Source organism: Erinaceus europaeus, chromosome X, assembly GCF_950295315.1.
Source record: "Erinaceus europaeus chromosome X, mEriEur2.1, whole genome shotgun sequence".
Lineage (NCBI taxonomy): Eukaryota > Metazoa > Chordata > Mammalia > Eulipotyphla > Erinaceidae > Erinaceus > Erinaceus europaeus.
Genome location: NC_080185.1, coordinates 53210904 through 53234791, shown reverse-complemented (window position 1 = coordinate 53234791; position 23888 = coordinate 53210904).

The window sequence follows — 23888 nt, the reverse complement described above, 5'->3', positions numbered from 1 at the left end:
CTTTTTTAGTCTTTATTTATTTGATAGAGACAGCCATAAATAAAGAGGGAAGAGGAAAACAGAGAGGAAGAGAGACAAAGAAACACTTACAGACCTGCTTCACCACTTATAAAGCTTGAACCTGGATTCTTGTGTATAGCAACATGTATGTTCAACCAGGTGCACCACCACCCAGCCCCCAGCATGATTTTATGGAGATACATCTCCAGATATTTTGTTCAATTTTATTCCATGGGATGGATGGAGCTTTGTCTATTCACTCAGCGAAAGACATTTATGCTGCCTAGATTTATAAGTATAAATTTTCCATATGTTAGTTAAATGGTCAAATGGATAATTACTAAATCATATTGTTAAGAGGATTAAATTGTAAAGAAATTATCAAACTGTTTTTCCAGGATAACTAAATGATTATATATTTTAATAATTATTTTTACTTGTTTATTTAATAGAGACATAAAGTAGTCAAGAAGGGAGGGGGAGAAAAAGATGATAGATGACAGATAGATTATAGATAGATAAATATACAGACAGACAGACAGACAAGTGATAGATACATAGCTTTCCCCCTGCATATGGGACCAGAGGCTAGAACTGTCACTGTGCATTATAACATGAGGTGCACCACCACCCGCCCCTCCCTCCTCCCATTTTATATTTCTTTCTTTGTTTCTTTTGCGTGTAATTTACTTTTTTAAACTTTTTTGTTTACAAAAAGGAAACATTGACAAAACCATAGGGTAAGAGGGATAGTGATACAGCTTTGCACAATTCCCACCACCAGAACTCTGTATCCTATCCCTTCCCCTGATAACTTTCCTATTCTTTAACCCTCTGGGAGTATGGACCCAAGGGCATTGTGGGGTGCAGAAGGTGGAAGGTCTGGCTTCTGTAATTGCTTCCCCACTGAACATGGGCATTGACAGGTGGATCCATACTACCAGCCTCTCTCTCTCTTTCCCTAGTGGGGAAGGGCTCTGGGGAAGTGGAGCTCCAGGACACATTGGTGGGGTTGCCTGTCCAGGGAAGTCTGGTTGGCATCATGCTAGCATCTGGAACCTGGTGGCTGAAAAGAGAGTTAACATGCAAAGCCAAACAAATTGTTGACCAATCATGGAACTAAAGGCTGTTGACTAATCATAAACTTAAAGGTTGTAATATTGCAGATGAAGATTGGGGTCTCTGTTTTGGAAAAAAGTTAGTGGGTCTGTTTTAGGTATATTCCAGAGGGCCCATGACTTCACTAGTTTTTGCCTGAACCTGGCATCTAATATGCTGGTGGGCGCAGGTTATTATCTGGGGAGATGGTTTCATATTTGGAAAATGGGCTAGAAAGCTGGATCAGGGCAGAGAGTAGCCCCCAAATATGGGGAAAGTATATAAATATTGTTAACTGTAAACCATACTGGTTTGATCTGGGGCCCATATTCAGCACAGGAGCCTAAAGCAGGATTTTTCTTGGGGGTGAGTGAGGTGAACAAAAGAGAATTCTGTGCAAAATTCCAGCAAAGCTAGTCCTATAATTCTACAATGTTAGATTGGGAAAGGGAAATTGTGGAGTATAAATTCCCCGGAAGTAACTGGTAGACACCATTTTGTTTCTCCCTCACAGTCTTAATGGGAGCAGGTGGTGAATGTCAAATTGAATCTCAATTTGTATATTAACAGATCCTGGAGACAAATCATTGAGGAATGTTCCACACCCTTGCAGTTAAATGTGAACAGGTAGACAGAAAGACATGGAGTGTCTTTTTTTTTTTTTTGTCTTGTCTAAAATTGTTGAAATTCACCTATAGGCTCTTGAGTCTTTGAAGACTTGGTCACCACCCAGGATCACTACTTCAGGGGTACAGACACTTCTGAACACAACCATAACCCATTGATCTCCCCAGATTCATGTTAACAAGGCACACAACTACTTCCAAGCACTCATAAACGTGAATCCCTGTGGACCCTCAGGTCTGCCCACAGGCAGACCTCAGGTGCAGGCCTTCATACCACTCCAAATATAATGAGGACATAGAAGAATAAATCTGCACCAATAGATCAAGACTATCTCTTGGAAAATATCCCAAGGGACAACAACAGTTTAAAAGACTCACATATGTATATATATATATATAATTAATTAAAATATATTCACTTAAATACACATATACACATATATATGTTTATATATGACACTTAGTACTCTGTCTTGAAATTGTCATATTCTTCCTAGTACTTTTCTCTGTGTGTGTGTGTGTGTATGTGTGTGTGTGTGTGTGTGTGTGTGTGTGTGTATTTAATACTTACTTACTTACTACCACCAGGGAGAAACAGAAAAGGAGATAACCAGAGCATCACTCTGACACATGTGATGCCAGGGACGAAACTCAAGATCATATGCTGCAGAATCTGTTTTATCATCTGTGTATCTCCAAGGTCACTCTCTGATACTACCTAACATTTCCCAAGTCTTTTATTTTTCCCTTTGTTTTTCTCATCCTTCTTGTCAAATGTAATCCTTGAGACACTTGAATTTGGTGGTCATTTCTGAAATTATTTTGTCCTGTTTTTAAAAGTCTTTTCCATATTTCTACCAGTAGCAGTTCCTATTTCTTTTGACTAACAATAATCTCCAGGTATGTGCTTATCTCTTCCTGTATCTTGCACATATTTATTTGTCATGTTTCTTCTTATGTAATTTAAAATTATTGCCAATATTTTGTATTATATTTCATCCATTTTGTAGAAATGTTTTTCTACTTTATTTTCTTCACATATTGGGGATTGTTGCTAATTTTCTTACAAGGCATAGAATCTTGCCTGAGTGTTAAAAAATAATAATAATAATGATAATAATAAAAGAAAGGAAGACTAAAGGGACTTCTACAAAGGAAAAAGAGACGCCACTCCGTAGTATTAAGATATCAGAATCTATAATCCTAGAGAGGGAAAAATGTTCGGAGAAGATGACTAGAGGTCTCTGAAACCTAACTTCGTGAGGACCCAGAAAGAGAAGAGGATAAAATGAAAAACATTCGAAAGAAGTAATAGCTGTAGCTGTGACTGAAAATGTAAGAGAAGACAGGACCATAGAAAAAAATGAGGGAATCAGCAGGGGCCCTATTGGGGGAGTCTTGAGATTCCCAAACAGACATGATGGGCTCGACCTAAAATAAATCCCTATCTCCATTGTTACTGGTCATCTCTATCAGGAACAACAAAATAGACTTCCTTGTGGGCCTCTATGGGAACTTGCCCTCAGTTTGGATCAACAATGGTAGAGAATGTTCCATCCTCCGAAGGGAGGCTGGACAACATAATCTATGCTACACCTGAGGAAGATGGGTCCTGATATTGGGGCAGCTTGGAATGTTCCTACTCATGACCACAGAATGTGAGCTCAGATCTACAGGGATGTAAAGGTCACATAGTATCCTAAGCTGAATATGAGCCCCAGATCACATCAAATCGATGGGGTTTACAGTCAACAATATTTATACACCTTTCCCATATTAAGGAGCTACTCTCTTCCCTGACCCAGCTGTCTGGTCCTTTTTCCAGCCATGACATCATCTCCCCAGACAATAACTTGGATCCACCTGCATATCAGATTTCAGGCTCAGGGAAAAAAAACTAGTATAGCCACAGGCCCTTTGGAATATAACTAAAATATGCCTACTAACTATCTACAAAACAGAGACCTGCCCAACTCTTCATCTGCACTATTCCAGACTTTAGGTTTATGATTAACCAACAACTTGTTTGGCTTTGTATGTTAACTCTCTTTTCAGCCACCAGGTTCCAGATGCTAGCACGATGCCAACCAGATTTCCCTGGACAGACAATCCCAAAAATGTGTCCTGGAGCTCCGCTTCCCCCAAACCCCACCCCACTAGGGAAAGAGAGAGGCAGGCTGGGAGTATGGCTCGACCTGTCAATGCCCATGTTCAGCGGAGAAGCAATTACAGAAGCCAGACCTTCCACCTTCTGCATCCCACAATGACCTTGGGTCCATATTCACAGAGGGTTAAAGAATAGGAAAGCTATCAAGGGAGGAGATGGGATACGGAGTTCTGGTGCTGGGAATTGTGTGGAGTTGTACTCCTCTTATCGTATGTTTTTGTCAGTGTTTCTTTTTTATAAATAAATTTTTAAAAACATGCTCAAAAGGAAAAAGAAAAGAAAAATGGGGAAATATATATATAGGTATAGACAGATAGTTGTAGAAGTAATAGTCAACCATATCTGTGACCTTGGGAGAATCACTGTAGTTTCCAATGGAGAGAATGGGGACACAGAACTCTGGTGGTGGCAATGATGTGAAATTGTACCCCTGTTATTTTGTAAATCACTAATAAAAAACAAATAGTTTTTGATTAAATAACAGTTACTTCTTATATATTAATAGTTTTTAATAATTGCTTATGCTTCCATGAAAATGAATATAGTCACAAAACACACACACACACATTTTACTGATTGATTGGCAAGAACTCTGATGGCCAAAGTAATTAACCATGTGTATAGGTTCTTGTATATTTTGTCCTATTTATTTTCATTTTCTCTTAATAATGCAAGCCTATTAATTTAATAAGGGAATTAACAACTTTTATATCTATTACACCCATTTTCTCAGTTGACTTTAATTTTGTTATCTATTTTTCATATAAAAATAGTATAGTTTTTATGTAGTCAAATACATCAAGTTTTCCTTATAAAATCAATCCCCCATGTTACTATTAAGATGAACTTCTTTTTTATTACAATCATTATCTTTCTATACATTTTTTTTAACCATGGCATAATTAAAATGCTTTGACCTAAGAACCAATTTGCCTAGGTTCAAATTTCAGTCAACCAAGTGTTAGGTGTGTTAAGTTTGGAAAGTCAGTTAAATTCTCCTTCTTCTTCTTCTTCTTCTTCTTCTTCTTCTTCTTCTTCTTCTTCTTCTTCTTCTTCTTCTTCTTCTTCTCCTTCTCCTTCTCCTTCTCCTTCTCCTTCTCCTTCTCCTTCTCCTCCTCCTCCTCCTCCTCCTCCTCCTCCCTTTTTTTCTTTTACTTGATATATATTAGTCACTTAGAACCCATAATACATGAGTATCCTATCAGGATGATGGTGATGATGTATTTTACAGGTGATGTTTCAACTCATTTAGACCTAGTTGGTATACAATACAATTCAGAATGCTAACTTTAAATTTTCAAATTAATACTTCTCTCAGAACCATAACTCAAAGAATTATTCTGCTACTTTCCTTGTTTGCTTTATTGCTTTGTGGTTTCCTTTTTTTGCATTTACTATAGTTTTCCATCTATGTTAATACTACGTTTCTTTATTAAAAAATCACTCCAATGCCAAGCATGTGGTCAGTGTCCAGAAAATGTGAGCTAAATTTCTTATCCCTGACACTGACCTTAGATAATGCAAACTCCTTCTCCACAGCTGCCTAATTAGTGACAATGAAAACAGGAGCTTTCATGGTTGCATAAAAGTTGCAAAATGTTATTCTAGGAAAAGTGCTCATTATTATTCTTACCACAGTGTCTTACAAACAGCATCAGTGACAAGTTTATCTAATGTGAATAATTTAAAATAATAATTTCTCTAAGCATACACATAGCCAGCTTCCAGTTACTCACTATAATGGAGAAAATCAGAGTCTTGTGTAATGTAAAACTGTTTTGGATCCAGAGTCATTTGTTTGGCTTGAAAATGAACTGGATGACCTTCTTTTGCAACACATTTGTCTTTTGGAATCTTTTCTGCCTTGACTAATAATAAAATGAATTTACATTCTTTAAGCACACAAGCTGGCAGCAAGTGAAGGTGCACATAAATTTTCTTGGGAAAGTGCAGACATTAAGATCTTGATAGCAAATTTGTTGTGGTAAAGAAAGGATTTACTGTATTTTGTCAGTTTCCTCAGAGTTTAGAGCTGATAAAAATCACATGGCGTCCATGGTAATATATATATTCATAAGCTCCAGTCTTTGACATTTAGAGTCAGTAACTTTGGAGTGGAGCTCAGAACTATGCTTTTCTTTTTTATTTGTTATGGTTAAATAGACAGCATTAAATTTACTTTCATAGCCATTTTTTGTGTGTACACTTCAGTAGTGTTAAGTATACTTCTATTGCTGTGCAATAGATCATACAGAACTTGTTTATCTTGTGAAAACAAAACTTAGACTATTTAAATATTAGTTCCTCTTGCCTTCTATCTTCAACCCTTGAGAACTACCTTTCTATTTTCTCTCTTTATGATTTTGGGTACTTAAATACTTAGTGTGAGTGGAGTTATGCAGAATTTATCTTTCTGTAAGCAACTTATTTCACATAGCATGATGTCCTTAAATTTCATCCATGCTGTAAATGTAACAGAATTGCTTGCCTTTTTAAAGTTGAATTGTATGATTTTCTTTACCTATTCATCTATAGCTGTATGTTTCTAATAAGTAGCCTGTATGATTCTTACTGCTGGGACTCCTGCCACACCCTGAGAATAATGCTATAGATTTTAATCTTGAAAGGACCTTTATTTAAGACTCAGGTATCATGATCTTACATGTGAGAAAACTGAGGTCCAGAGATAAAAATTATATCATAAAATTAATGCATAATGAATGTAAAGCCTGGGGTTGGATAGTGGCACAACTGGTTGAATGCACAGGCTACAATGCACAAGGACCCAGGTTCGAGCCCTTGGTCCCCACCTGCAAGGGGAAAGCTTTACAAATGCTAAAGCACTGCTGCAGGTGTCTCTCTGTCTCTCCCTCTTAATCTCCCCTTCCCTCTCAATTTCTGGGTGTATCTATCTAATAAATGATAAATAATAAAAATTTTAAAAAATAATGTAAAGCCTAACCTCACAGTCTCTCATGTAATAGATTAATCAGAGGTGACAATGACCTTTGAGGAAAAGAACAGAAAAAGAGAATGCCAAACAGGTGATAGAGTAATGGAATGTGGGATGTGTCCATATTCGGTGGGATGATAGAAAGAAGAAAATACATCAAGCATGGAAAAGTGAGCACTTGTTAAAAGTATAGAGCTCCACGGATCTATATAGATGCAGAGGTCACATAGGCTCCTAAGCTGAATATGAGCCCCAGATCACATCAAATCGATGGGGTTTACAGTCAACAATATTTATACACCTTTCCCATATTTGGGAGCTACTCTCTTCCCTGATCCAGTTTTCTGGTCCTTTTTCCAGCCACAACATCATCTTGCCAGACAATAACTTGGATCCACCGGCATATCAGATTTCAGGCTCAGGGGAAAAAACTAGTATAGCCACAGGCCCTTTGGAATGTAACTAAAATATGCCTACTAGCTATCTACAAAAAGGAAACCCCCCCAAGCTCCTAACTCTTCATCTGCACTATTCCAGACTTTAGGTTCATGATTAGTCAACAACTTGTTTGGCTTTATATGTTAACTCTCTTTCGGCCACCAGGTTCCAGATGCTAGCATGACGCCAACCAGGCTTCCCTGGACAGACAACCCCACCAAAGTGTCCTAGAATTCCAATTCCTCAGAACCCCACCCCACTAAAGAAAGAGAGAGGCAGGCTGGGAGTATGGATCAATCAGTCAATGCCCATGTTCATCAGGGAAGCAATTACAGAAGCTAGACCTTTCACCTTCTGCATCCCACAATGACCTTGGGTCCATACTCCCAGAGGGATAAAAAATAGGAAAGCTATTAAGGGAAGAGATGGGATATAGAGTTCTGGTGCTGGGAATTGTGTGGAGTTGTACCCTATTATCCTCTGGTTTTGTCAGTGTTTCCTTTTCTTAATTTTTTAAATATTTATTTTCCCTTTTGTTGCCCTTGTTGCTTTTTGTTGTTGTACTTATTATTGTTGTTATTGATGTCTCCGTTGTTAGATAGCACAGAGAGAAATTGAGAGAGGAGGGGAAGACGGAGAGGAGGAGAGAAAGACGCCTGCAGACCTGCTTCACCGCCTGTGAACAAGACTCCCCTGCAGGTGGGGAGCCTGGGGTTCAAACCGGCATCCTTACACCAGTCCTTGAGCTTTGCGCCACCTGTGCTTAACCCACCAGTGTTTCCTTTTTATAAATAAAATAAAATTTTTAAAAAGAAAATAGAGCTCCAGTGTGCTATTTTTTTAATATTTATTTTATTTATTTATTCCCTTTTGTTGCCCTTGTTGTTTTATTATTGTAGTTATTATTGTTGTTGTCGTGTTGGATAGGACAGAGAGAAATGGAGAAAGGAGGGGAAGACAGAGAGGAGGAGAGAAAGATAGACACCTGCAGACCTGCTTCACCGCCTGTGAAGTGACTCCCCTGCAGGTGGGGAGCCGGGGTTCGAACCGGGATCCTTATGCCAGTCCTTGTGTTTTGAGCCACCTGCGCTTAACCCGCTGCGTTACAGCCCGACTCCCTCCAGTGTGATAATTTAATAGGGTTGGGCTAGTGCTGAAATTTCTTCATTATTTAAACTAAGCAGCCAGATGATTCAGAATCAAGTTGTTTAAAAAATTTGAAGTTGAGAAACACTTGTTTAGTCAAAATGTTTAAACAATCATAAAAATCACTGATAACTTCTGATTCCTGTTATTTAATAATTTAAGACCATGTTTGGATGGTGGTTGGTGCGGGGAGAGTACAGGTACTGGAAAAGGATGACAGAGGACCTAGTGAGGGTTGTATTGATATGTGGAAAACTGAGAAATGTTATGTATGTACAAACTATTGTATTTACTGGCAAATGTAAAACATTAATCCCCACAATAAAAAGGAAAAAATTTAAAAAAAAAAAAAGTTGATCTCAAGGGGTCTGGGCAGTGGTGCACCTGGTAAAGTGCACAAGTTACAGTGTACAAGGACCCAGGTTCAAATCCCTAGTCGCCACCTGCAGGGGTAAAGCTTCACAAGCAGTGAAGCAAGTCTGGCTCCCCGCCTGCAAGGGAATCACTTCACAGTCGGTGAAGCAGGTCTGCAGGTGTCTATCTTTCTTTCCCCCTCTCTGTCTTCCCTTCCTCTCTCCATTTCTCTCTGTGCTATCCAACAACAATGACATCAGTAACAACAACAATAATAACTATAACAATAAAGCAACAAGGGCAAAAAAAGGGAATGAATAAATAAATATTTTTTTAAACTGTAAGAGTATAGGTAGTTTAATATTTCAGAGTAAAAGTCATTATTCTAAATGTATTAACAGGGTCCAGGTGGTGGCTCACCTATTTGATCACACACATTACTGTGTGCAAGAACCCAAGTTCAAGCCTCCAGTTCCCACCTGCAGGGGGAAAGTTTCACAAGTGGTGAAGCAGGGCTTCAGGTGTCTCTCTGTCTCTCTACTTTCGATCTTTCCCCCTCTCAATTTCTCTCTGTCTCTATCCAATAATGAATAAATAAATTATATATAAAGAAACATATTAACAATTCAAGTTGACTCTTAAAATTTTGATCAGGTTACCAATTTGAAATGTTAAGTGCTTAGACTGAAGGAATATATACTCAGAACTGGGGTCTATGCATAAAAAAATTTGAGACATTCAATCTATTGTTCCCTTCCCATATTGACTAAATAGTGATTTATAAGATTATATGTTAATAGGAGTATATATTAATTCCATTCTCACCACTAAAGTTCTGTGTCACTACCCCCACACCGCATAATGAAGCAGAAAATATACGAGAAAATAAGAGTTTTGTGTTTATTTTGGTGCAATACTCCAAATTCAGTCAGTTTCTGCTTTGTGTTCCCTTTTCTGTTCTTTCTCAAAATCTGTTTATGAGTGGGATAATCCCACACTCCTCTTTCTCTTTCTGTCTTATCTCACTTAAGATAATTCCTTCTAGCTCCATTCAGTATGGGTTGAAGAAGGGTGGGTTCATTATTCTTAATAGCTAAGTACTATTCCATTGTGTTGGATGGGTGTGGTTGACTCCTTAGGATATATCCTTAGGAGAGGAATTACTGGATCATAAGGAAGGTCAATTTCTAGCCTTGTGAGGGTTCTCCAGACTGTTCTCCATAGGGGCTGGACCAGTTTACATTCCCACCAGAAGTGCAGTAGGGATCATTTCCCCCCATAATGTCTGCAGCATTTGTTATTTCTGTCATTTCTGATGTATGACATTCTAACAGGGGTGAGGTGGTATCTCATTGTTGTGTTTATTTGCATTTCTCTGGAGCATTTCTTCATATGTCTGTTTGCCTATCTCCTCTGTAGTTAGTATTCTGTTCATATCTGTTGTAATTTAACTTAAAAAGTGGTGTTTTGAGGGCTATGGCATGTAAAAAGATTCACAGTGGGGAGCTGAGATCCATTTGGATCCTCTGTGATCAGAAGGAGCTGAGTTGTTGCATTGATTGGTGACTGGTTGTGCTCTCTATTGTGGGAGGAGGTTTTTTTCTTCTCTCCCACTATCTCTTGAATTTGTGTTTGATAGTTGATTTTTGTAACTGTTCTTACTTTGTCTTTTAAAAAATTTTTAAAAATTTCGGAGGGAGGGATTTTGTTTGGTTAACTGGTTTTGGTTGATTTGCATTAATCTTCACTTTTGTTGCTGTTGTATTTTCTGAGGTTTCTGATTTCATTTGTTAAAAGACTTTGGTTTGGTGTGGCATTTCTTCACATAACACAGTAACTGAAAAGTAATAGCCAGGACACAAAACCACAAAGCACACCAAAAAGTGGTTAAATCAAAGATGGTTAAATCAACTACAACAATGAATCAGAAAAGCAGCCTAGAAAGAATGAAATTGAAAAGTAAGTAAGAGCAATTAAAAATAAGGAAAATATCCAAACCCTAATTTATGATTTAATCACAGGAGTGAGGAAGGGTTTTGAGAAAAATATTATGAGAAATAGGAAAATAACCAATAAGACTCTGTAAGGAAAAATGGGCTCTATCAAGACAATTAGAGAAATGAGAGCTGAAATAGCTGAGATAAAAAAATCACTAGCAAAACAAGCTAATACTGTAATTTAACAAGGTAAAATAATAGCTGAACTGAAGAAAGAAACTGAAGGAAGGGAGAGGAAAATATCAGAAGCAGAAAACAGAATTAGCCAGACCAAGGATAATTAGAGAATACTAAGAAATAAGTAAAAGATGAGAGAAAGAGAGAGAGAGAGATAGGGAATGACCTCAGAAGAGCATAACTGGCCTACCAAAGGAAGAAAGAGAGGAAAGGGAAGAAAGCATCCAAGAATAAACAGAAGAAAACTTCCTCACCCTAAGCAACAGAAAGGTTATTAAGATTCAAGAATCTCAGAGAGTCCCAAACAGAACCAACTCAGACCTGAAGACACCAAGACACATCATAGTTACAATGAAAAGAAGTAAGAATAAAGAAAGGATCTGAAAGGCTGCAAGATAAAAATCAAAAAGTCACATACAGGGGAAAACCCATAAGACTATCAGCAGACTTCACTCAAACTAAAATTCAGAAGAAAATGATGAGATATTTATCGAGCCCTCAATGAAAAAAGGTTTCAGCCAAAGATAGTATATCCTGATAGACTTTCATTCAGGCTAGACAGATGGATAAAAACCTTCCCTGACAAGCAATAGTTAAAGGAGGCAACTATCACCAAACCTACCCTGAAAGAGGTTCTAAAAGTTCACCTACAAAGATGAAAAACACCACCAAAAATGTCATATATCATAACACTCCAAGAAATGTTGAATATTGGCACTGCAATACCTTAAATCCATAATATTAATAAATGTCAATGGCCTAAATTCACTCATTAAAAGGCACAGAGTAGGAGGATGGATCAGAAAACACAACACAACCATATACTTCTTCAGGAATCACACCAGACTCAACAAGACAAACACAGACTCAAAGTGAAAGGATTGAAAATTGTCATTAAAAAAATACTTATGAATTAAAAAAATAAAAATAAATAAAAAAGAAAACTACTCCCTTGCCACAATGTTACCAGAACTTCAGAAAAAAAAAGAAAGAAAAAGGCCAGGAACAGCTATTCTCATCTCTGACACAATAGATTTAAAATAAATAAAGTAATAAAACATAAGCATGGACATTACATAGTGATCAGAGAATCAATCAACTAAGAAGATTTAACAATTATTAACATATATGCACCCACTGAGGGGCCATCTAAATATGTTAAACACTTACTGAAAAGCTACAAAAATATGTCAGTAGTAACATAATATAAGTAGGAGACTTCAACATCACACTCTCAGATTTAGACACATCATCTTGACAGAGAATCAATAAAGAAACAAGAGAATTAATTGAAGAGATTAATGTATAGACTAGATCTTCTGAATATTTTCTATCCCAAAATAGGAATATACATTCTTTTGAAATCCACATGGTACATCTCAAGGATAGAAATATATTAGGCCACAAAGACCATATCAACAAATTCAAGAGCATTAAAATCATCTCATACATCTCAGACCACAGTGGAATTAAGCTAATAATTAATAACAAACAGAAAATTAGTAAAATCCCCAAAATATTAAACTTAATAACACACTGCTAACAACCACTGTGTCAAAGAGAGACTCAAGGAATAAATTCAAATGTCCCTAGAATCAAATGAAATTGAAGACACAAGCTATCAAAATATTTTTGAAACAGCTAAAGTAGTACTTAAAGGGAAACTCATAGCCTTACAATCACACTTTAAGGAACAAGAGAAAGATCAAGTAAATAGCCTGACTGCTTGCCTTAAAGATTTGAAGAAGAGGAATAAAGGAGCCCTAAAGCAACCAGGAGGTCTGAACTCACTAAAATTGAGGTAGAAAGAAATAACATAAAAATAAGAGAACCATACAAAATATCAATGAAGCCAAATTTTGCTTCTTTGAAAATATAAAATTGACAAAACATTACAGACTCACTAACAAAAAAGGGAGAAAACACAAATAAATAGAATTGTAAATAATAGGGGAGACATCATAACAGAAACCATAGAAATCCAAAATATCATACTAAACTTCTATGTACAGCTCTATGCCACCAAGATAAAGAACCTGGAAGAAACGAAAGAATTCCTAGAAACATATACTCTTCTAAAACTGAACCAGGAAAAAAAATGGATCAATCACAGAGAAAGAAATTGAAAAATTTATTAAGAACCTTCCTAACAATAAAAGTCCAGGATCAGATGGCTTTACAAATGAATTACACAAAACCTTTAGGAAACAGTTAATGCCTATAATTCTAAAGCTCTTATAAAAGATTGAAGACACAGGAATACTCCCACTTTCTATGAAGCCAACATCACGGTGATAGCAAAAGCACATAGGGATACAACATCAGCAAAAAAGAAAACTATAGATCAATATCTCTAATGAACACAGATGTTAAAATACTGAACAAAGTCCTTGAAAACAGGATACAGCAGTAGATTAAAAAGACTGTTCATTGGAACCAATCAGGATTTATCCCAGGAATGCAAGGCTGGTTCAATATACATAAATCAATGTCATTCACCACATCAATAAAAGCAATCCAAAAACCACATGATTATCTCAATAGATTCTTCTTTTTAAAGTTTTTTTTTATTTATTTTCCCTTTTGTTGCCCTTGTTGGTTTTTATTGTTGTAGTTATTGTTGTTATTGATGTCATCCTTGTTAAATAGGACAGAGAAAAATGGAGAGGTGGGGAAGACAGAGAGGGGGAGAGAAAGATAGACATCTGTAGACCTGCTTCACCACCTGTGAAGTGACTCCCCTGCAGGTGAGGAGCAGGAGGCTCAAACCAGGATCCTTGCACTTTGCACCACATGTGTTTAACCCACTGCTCTACTGCCCAACTCCCATCTCAATAGATTGTGAGAAAGCCTTTGACATAATCCAACCCTCCTTTATGATCAAAAGTCTACAAAAATGGGAATAGATGGAAAATTCCTTAAGATAGTGGAGTGCACATACAGCAAACCTACAACCAGTATCATACTCAATGGGGAGATGCTGAGAGCATTCATCCTCAGATAGGGACCAGACAGGGCTATTCAATATCAACATTAGTTTTCAACATAGTATTGGAAGTTCTCTCCCTAGAAATCAGGCAAGAGAAAGGAATCAAAGGAATACAGATTGGAAGGGAAGAAGTCAAACTCTCACTCTTTGTAGATGATATGATATTATACATAGAAAAACCTAAAGAATCCAGCAGAAAGCTTCTGGAAATCATTAGATAATACAGAAGATGTCAAGCTACAAATTTAATGTACAAAAATCAGTGTCATTTCTTTATACAAACACTAAATCTGAAGAAGAGGATATCCAGAATTCACTGTCATTCCCTAGAGCTTCAAAATCAGTAAAATATCTAGGAATAAACCTGGCCACAGAAGTGAGACTTGTGTACTGAAAACTATGACTAACTATTCAAAGAAATAGAAAATGATACAAAGATGTGGAAAGGTATCTCACACTTATTGATTGGGAGAATTAATACCATTAAAATGAATATTATACCCAGAGCCATATAAAATTTAGTGTTACCCACTAAGGTCCCAACCAAGTTTCTTTAAGAAAATAGAACAAAAATTAAAATCATTTTTCTGGAACCAGAAAAGACCTAGAATCACCAAAACAATCTTGAGAAAAAGAAACAGTAATGGAGGCATCACACTCCCAGACCTCAGAATATATTATAAGGCCATCATAATCAAAACATCCTGGTACTAGAACAAAAATAGATACAGAGACTAGTGTAACAGAATTGAAATCCCAGAACAAAACCCCCACACCTATGAATATCTAATACTTGATAAAGGGACCCAAATTGTTAAATTCTGGAAAGAGGTTCTCTTCAATAAATGGTGTTTGAAAAACTGGGTTGAAATGCAGAATAATGAAACTGAATGACATTAAAATTTTTAAAATTCTCCAGATTAACCTATACCAAATTAACTGCACAAAACATGCCCCCCTTCCTAAACAAATCAAAAATAAAGAAAAAGCAACTATCAAACATAAGCTCAAAAGTTAGATGGCATAAATAATAAAAATAGATAAAGTAAACTAAGCAAAACCAAACCAGACTACTCCTACACAAATAATCCTCAATGTATACAGCACCAGCAGAGGTAAACATTGGTCAAGAAAGTCAATCTGCCAGAAATTTCCAGCCCCCTTCAAAAAGCAAATAAGCAAAAAGTTGCTTGGGAAATTCTGTAGTTCAGTCAGTAAATTCCTTCCTCCTTCAGATGATTCCCTGTTGTGCTTAGAATCTTTCTAATTGAGATCAACTCCATAGGAAAGATTCTTTGTCTTTAGCTGGCTGCCTTGCCAGAAGAAGCTACCTCTGGAGTGGGGGTTCACTTTTTTTGGGGGGGGGAGTGGAAAAGGAAAAAAATTCACAAGGCCAGTTCCAGATCTCTATTGTCGTTGTTAGAAGCCCATTGCCAGCTTTTAGATGCATTATAATCTTCGACCATCTCTCCTCTCCTCTCCCGGATCAACTAGGTATACCAAAGGAGCCACCTGGGACTGAAACAAGATAGGACTCAAATGACTTCAGCAACCCACCAAATTACTGGTGAGTGCAAACACATGTGGCTGGTGGTCAGAGAGAAGCCTAGGGAGAGATTAAATGGCTGGTAACAGTCCAGCAGTTTATCAGTTGAGACACCACCCCTAGTCTGTTCCACAACAAGGGGATGGCTGAAGGGAGAAGAGGACTCCCCTGAGACTCAACAAGTGCAACTCTGAGTCTCCATTGCTACTGTCCTCAGAATCTTCAGCAGAGGCAAGGAGGCCCTGGGCTGACACCAGGGGACAGAGAACTAATCAGGAAACTCAGGAGAAGACCTATACCTCAGCGGCATAGGTGGGGCTGTGAAAGTCTCTTTGTATAACCACTGGATTATCTCTACCACACCCTGCTTTATCTCTTAGTCAGGAGTCAGTGATTAAGCTAAGAAGCCTACTTATAGTTTAAAAGCCCTCAGGCTCCCATAGCCTAAATGGAAGAAAAAGCACAAAAGATGCTGTTTCTTCTTCTAGCGTTTGCCCTTCTTCCATAGCCAATCAACAGGTCAGGTTGAAAGCTGTCAGGAGCTGCTTGTTGCTGGCTTTGAAAGTGACTGGGATCCATGTGGATTCAGTCGGCTAGGAAGGATCATCAGTTTCCCCAATAAATGGGTACTCACGGGATGCACCACAAGAAGGTCGATCCAATGCATCACAAAAGATGCTGTTAAAACACTGAGCTCCAAATCAGAGATTAAAATACTATTGAAACAAATGTTAACTTCCACAACTGTGAACCTTTTAATTACCTTACTTAGACACAAGTCAATCCAGGCAATAGAAATCAGTAATTTGAAAAGTACTGAGAGAGGGAACTCATAACATAATATATAAAATGATTAAACCAACAAGAAGAAATATTGGAGAAATGAACCAGGATAAAAGTCCAGCAAAAATCCCCCTAAAGGGTGAAGGACAAAATAATGAGGTCAACATCCAAACACTAGATAAGGAAATATTCACATGAGTGAGTAAAGAGTTTGAAAGAATTGTCATCAGAAATGCAGAAACAAAAAATGAATATCTAGAAGAAAACACTAATTACCTCAGGGTTATTAAAGAGCTGAAAGCTGATATAGCTGAGCTAAGAACACAACTAGCTAACTAGCTGAACAAGCTAAAACAGTATCAGAACAGGGTAACAAAATAGACGAACTCCAGAAAGCAGTAGAGGGGAGAGAGAATAGAATCAATGAGGCTGAAGACAGAATTAGCAAGATCGAGGACGAATTAGAGACAACTAAAAAAGAAGTAAGAGATCTCAAAAAGAGACTAAGAGATACAGAAAACAACAACAGAGTCCTATGGGATGACTTCAAAAGAAACAATATAAGCATTATTGGCTTACCAGTGGAAGAAAGAGAGGGAAGAAAGCATTCTTCAGGCCATAATAGCTGAAAACATCTCTTGTCTAGACAACATCAAAGACATAAAGGTTCAAGAAGCCCAGAGGGTCCCAAACAGAATTAACCCAGACTTAAAGACACCAAGACACATCCTATTTAGAATGGAAAGGAATAAGAATAAAGAAAGGATCCTGAAGGCTGAAAGAGAAAAACAAAGTGTCACCTCCACAGGAAAACCCATAAGATTAGCAGCAGACTTCTCCACACAGACACTACAAGCCAGAAGAGAATGGCAAGGTATCTATTGAGTACTCAATGAAAAAGGCTTTCAACCAAGACTACTGTATCCTGCTAGACTGTCATTCAGACTACATGGAGGCATAAAAGCCTTCTCAGACAAGCAACAGTTGAAGAAATCAATTATCACCAAGCCTGCCCTGAAAGAAGTTCTGAAAGGTCTCCTATAAACAGTTAGACCACCATAAATAGGCCATATATCAGAACACTCTAAAACTCTAAAAGAATGGCGTAAAAATATCTTCAGTCTTTGAATCGATAAATGTCAATGGCCTAAATTCACCTATGAAAAGGCACAGAGTAGGAAGATGGATCAGAAAACACAACCCAACAATATGCCATCTACAGGAAACCCACCTCACTCATCAAGACAAACACAGACTCAAAGTGAAAGGATGGAAAACTATCATACAAGCCAATGGCCCACAAAAAGGGGCAGGAGCAGCTATTCTCATATCTGACATGATAGACTTTAAAATAGATAAGATTTAAAAAGGTAGGAATGGACACTACTTAATGCTCAGAGGATCAGTCAATCAAGAGGACTTAACAATTATTAATATCTATACATTCAATGAGAAGCCATATAAATACATCAAACATCTACTGAAAGAGCTACAGCAATATATTAACACCAACACAGTCATAGTAGGAGACTTCAACACCCCACTCTCTCAATTTGACAGATCATCCAGGCATAATCAATACAGACATAAGGGAGCTAAACGAAGAGATAGATAAACTGGAACTATTGGACATTTTCAGAGTCATTCATCCCAAGAAACTGGAATACACATTTTACTCAAGTCCACATGGGTCATTCTCAAGGATAGACCATATGTTAGCATACAAAGACAGCATCAGGAAATTCAGGAGCATTGAAATCATCCATGCATCTTCTCAGACAACAGTAGAATTAAACTAACACTTAACAATCAACAAAAGATTAGTAATAGTCCCAAAATGTGGAAGCTCAACAGTACACTACTTAACAACCTCTGGGTCAAAGAGGAAATCAAGGATGAAATCAAATTGTTTCGAGAGTTCAATGAAAATGAAGACACAAGCTATCAAAATATTTGGGACACAGCTAAGGCAGTCCTGAGAGGGAAGTTCATAGTCATACAAGCACACATTAGGAAACAAGAAAAAGCACAAATAAGAAGCCTGATTGCACATATTAAAGACCTAGAAGAAGAAGAACAAAGGAACTATAAAGCAAACAGAAGGACAGAAATCACTAAAGTGAGGGCAGAAATAAATAACATTGAAAATAAGAAAACCATACAAAAGATCAATGAAAGTAAATGTTGGTTTTTCGAAAGAGTGAGAAAAATTGACAAACCCTTAGCCAGACTCACAAAACAAAAAAAGGAGAAGACCCAAATAAATTGAATACTAAATCAAAGAGGAGATATCACAACAAACACAGCAGAAATTCAACATATCATGTGAGACTTCTATGAACAACTATATGCCACGAAGCTAGAGAACCTGGAATAAATGGACGGTTTCCTAGATACCTACCAACTTCCAAAAATAAATAAAGAGGAAGTAGATAACATGTACTTGCCCATCACAGTTAATGAAATTAAAACAGTTATAAAAAATCTTCCCAAAAATAAAAGTCCTGGACCAGATGGTTTTACGAATGAATTCTACAAAACCTTCAAAGAAGAACTAACACCTCTAGTTTTAAAACTCTTCCAGAAGATTGAAGACACTGGAATACTCCCTTCCAGTTTTTATGAAGCCAACATCACTTTGATACCAAAAGCAGACAGGGACACAACCAGAAAAAATAAAACTACAGACCGATATCTCTGATAAACAGAGATGCTAAAATATTGAATATAATTCTACTCAACTGGATACAGCAGTATATTAAAAAGATTATTCATCATGACTAAGTAGGGTTTATCCCAGGCAGGCAAGGTTGTTTTAATATTTGTAAATCAATCATTGTGAATAACCACATCAATAAAAGCAAGACCAAAAACCACATGGTCATATTAATAGATGCAGAGAAAGCCTTTGACAAAATACAACATCCCTTTATGATCAAAATACTATAAAAATGGGAATAGATGGAAAATTCGTCAAGATATTGGAGTCTATATATAGCAAACCTACATCCAAAATCAAACTCAATGGTGAAAAACTGGAAGCATTTCCCCTCAGATCAGGTACTAGATAGGTATTCCCACTAGCACCATTACTATTCAACATAGCAATTAGGCAGGATCAAGGAATGAAAGGCATACAGATTGGAAGAGAAGAAGTAAAACTCTCCCTATTTGCAGATGACATGATAATATACGTAGAAAAACCTAAAGAATCCAGCAAGAAGCTTTTTGATATCATCAGGCAATACAGTAAGGTGTCAGGCTACAGAATTAACATTCAAAAGTCAGTGGCATTCCTCTATGCAAACACTAAGTTAAAAGAAGTTGAAATCCAGAAATCAATTCCTTTTATGATAGCAACAAAAACAATAAAATTTCTAGGAGTAAACCTGATCAAAGAAGCGAAAGACTTGTATACTGAAAATTATGAGTAACTACCCAAGAAAATTGAAGAAGACACAAAGAAGTGGAAAGATATTCCATGTTCATGGGTTGGAAGAACATCATCAAAATGAATATACTACTCAGAGCCATATACAAATTTAATGTTATCTCCATCAAGATCTCAACCACATTTTTTAGGAGAATAGAACAAATGCTACAAATGTTTATCTGGAACCAGAAAAGACCTAGAATTGCCAAAACATTCTTGAAAAGAAAGAATGGAATTGGAGACATCACACTCCCAGATCTCAAGTTGTATTATATGGCCATTGTCATCAAAACTGCTTGGTACTGGAACATAAATAGACATACTGACCAGTGGAATAGAATTGAGAGCCCAGAAGTAAGCCCCCACACCTATGGACATCTAATCTTTGACAAAGGTGCCCAGACTATTCAGTGGGGAAAGCAGAGTCTCTTCAACAAATGGTGTTGGAAAAAATGGGTTGAAAAATGCAGAAGAGGGAGTCAGGCTGTATCTCAGCGGGTTAAGCACAGGTGGTGCAAAGCATAAGAACCTGCATAAGAATCCTGGTTCAAGCCCCTGGCTCCCTACCTGCAGGGGAGTCGCTTCACAGGCGGTGAAACAGGTCTGCAGGGGTCTATCTTTCTCTCCCCCTCTCTATCTCCCCCTCCTCTGTCTATTTCTCTCTGTCCTATCCAACAACAATGACATCAATAACAATAATAACTACAAAAATAAAACAAGGGCAACAAAAGGGAATAAATAAATAAATATTTACAAAAAAGAAAAATGCAGAAGAATGAAACTGAACCACTATATTTCACCAAATAAAAAAGTAAATTCCAAGTGGACAAAGGACTTGGATTTTAGACCAGAAACTATCAGATACTTAGAGGAAAATATTGGTAGTACTCTTTTCTGCATAAATTTTAAAGACATCTTCAATGAACCGAATCCAATTACAAAGAAGACTAAGTCAAGCATAAACCTATGGGACTACATCAAATTAAAAAGTTTCTGCACAGCTAAAGAAACTACTACCCAAACCAAGAGGCCCCTCACAGAATGGGAGAAGATCTTTACATGCCATACATCAGACAAGAGGCTAATAACCAGAATATAAAAAGAACTTGCAAATCTCAACAACAAGAAAACAATTAACCCCATCCAAAATGGGGGTTGGACATGGACAGAACATTCACCACATAAGAGATCCAAAATTCCAAGAAACAAATGAAAAAATGCTCCAAGTCTCTGATTGTCAGAAAGATGCAAATAAAGAAAACAATGATAAATCACTTCACTCCTATGAGAATGTCATACATCAGAAAAGGTAACAGCAGCAAATGCTGGAGAGGTTGTGGGGTCAAAGGAACCCTCCTACATTGCTGGTGGGAATGTACATTGGTCCAACCTCTGTGGAGAACAGTCTGGAGAACTCTCGGAAGACTAGAAATGGACCTACCCTATGATCCTGCAACTCCTCTCCTGGGGACATATCCAAGGAACCCAACACATGCAACCAAAAAGATCTGTGTACACATATGTTCTTGGCAGCACAATTTGTAATAGCCAAAACCTGGAAGCAACGCAGGTGTCCAACAACAGATGAGTGGCTGAGCCATTTGTGTTATTTATACACAGTGGAATACTACTCAGCTATTAAAAATAATGGTTTCACTGTTTTCTGCCTATCTTGGATGTTAAGTGAAATAAGTGAGAAACAGAAGGATGAATATGGGATGAACTCACTCTCAGGCAGAAGTTGAAAAACAAGATCAGAAAAGAAAACACAAATAGAACCTGACTGGAATTGGCATATTGTACCAAAGTAAAAGACTCTGGGGTGGGTAGGTGGGGAGAATAAAGATCCATGAAGGATTACAGAGGACCTAGTGGGGGTTGTATCATTATATGGAAAACTGGGAAATGTTATGCATGTACAAACTATTGTATTTACTGTTGAATGTAAAACTTCAATTCCCCAATAAAGAAATTAAAAATAATAATAATAATCTTCCCCCTTGGTTCCTCTTTGGCCCTTCCTGTATAATTCCTTTCCTACTGGTCTGTAAATACCGCTATCACTTGGAATTCCCAAGTTTAAAGCAGTTTTGTTGTGGAGAGTATGCCAGGTGTTGTCATCACGCTGCCATCTTGACTCTGCCCTGGCCAATCTTCTGAGATTCTAAGGTTACTAGAAAGCCGGATTAGGTCAGAGAGTGGCTCCCAAATATGAGAAAAGTATGCAAATACTGCTAACTGTAAACCCCATCAGTCTGATCAAGGGCCCATGTTTATTCATACTTAACACAGGAGTATGTGTAACCCATCATCGCTGCCTGTCTTAACTCAGATTCCAAGGTCATAGCTAGGAACATTCTAGGCTGTATTCATTTTAGGACCAGTCTTTTTCAAGTGACAAAGTATGTTGACCTAGCTTCCCTTCATAGAGTGTGGCAGTTTCTATATTACTGTTATACATTGAAAGAAAGGTTATGTAGAGGCTCACAAGAGGGTTTATGATGTTTTTCTCTGATGGAGATGACCAGAGATGTTTAAAAGATGAATTTTTAGAGGTCTAGTGCCATCATATCTGTGTGAGAATCCTAGGATTCCCTGACTAGGGCACAGATGATGGGATGACCTGGTAGTGACCAAAGACCAAAAGGATCATCATTAAAGTGTGCCCATCTATTGCCCGTATCCAGCTTTTGTATCACTTACTTTACCAGACAGGGTTAGACTTAGAGTGATTGGAGGAAGTTAAATAGGAAGTAGGTAAGGAGGGCATCTAGTTCTAAGAAGAAAATCTTTGATTAAGTACTGTATGATGTCTTTTTTAGGTCTTTCTACTTGCTTGCTGCACTTATTGAGTCACTGTAGACTACTGCACACTTTTACCTTAAGGTATATATTTTCCCCTAACTTATGGATAAATGTGCATAAGTGACTCACTGTTTCTTTCTAAAAATGTTAACACAGAACAGTGATAATCCTAAAATTACAGGGGAAAACAGGAGGAGGAGGAAAGGATGAAGAGTAGGGAGAGAAATAGAAAGAGGAAGAAGAAAAGAAGGAGAAGGAGAAAGCGGAACAACCCACAGTAACCTTACAGAGAAATAGTTATACTAAGTACTCTTTGAATGGGCTCATGGGTTTGGCACTCAATATCTAGAATTCAAGGGATCAGGGTTAACTGGCAGTTAGTTAGAAAGTTGGAGTTGGAAGGTGAAAAATAAACGATCTCAAAATGGAGAGGGAAAAAAGGTAGGAAGAGGAAGGAAAGGAAGTAGGTGCACAAAGAGGGTCTGAGACAAATACAAGAGTTTGACATAAGAAATTTGTACAAGAACTTCTGGGACACATGACTCTGGAATAACAGGGAACAAAACCAATGTACCCCAAAACAACGAATTTCTGCAACTATTGAACTTAACAAAACTCGCCAACAGCTGAGACATCAGCAAAAACACCACAGCCTCCAGTGGGTGATTAAACTTGTGGCTGGGGTGAGAAGAAGTGTAGGGAAGGAAACAAAACACAAAGAGGAGTACTGGAAAAATACTATGCCATTCACCCCGTATTCATTGCAGTATACAAAACAACACAGAGCTCTGGTGGTGAAAGAAGGAAACCCCTCAACTTTTAATCCATGACCTAGGAGCATTAGCCTATTGAATATAGACAAGGACACACCACAAAAGCAGGGAGCATTTGTAGCCAAAAGAAGTCCTATCCAGTCTGGGGGTATGTATCTACCTACTAATGCTCATGTCCAACAGAAAAGCAATTGCAGAAGCCAGAACTCCCACCTTCTGCACCCCAAAAAGAATTTTGATCCATACTCCCAGTAGGGGAGGAATGATAGGGGAATGATAGAGGGCTCTGAATTCCAGCTCCATCAAGGACTGTAGAGAGAAGAGGGAAAAGGGAGAAACATTTGGATGTAGTAATAGGTGTATGTGTGACTTGGAAAGCAAGAGGTTGGAGCTTAAGAAACGACAAGTATATACAAATAGAGACAGTTGTAGAAATGATAATTAACCCATATATGCAACCTTAGGAGAACTGCTGTAGCTTACAGTGAAGTGACTGGGGATCCAGAACTCTGGTAATGGTAAAGGTCAAGAGTTGTATGCCTGTTATCTTGTAATTTTTTAAATCAATATTAAATCACTAATTAAAAAAAGAAGTCCTGTCCA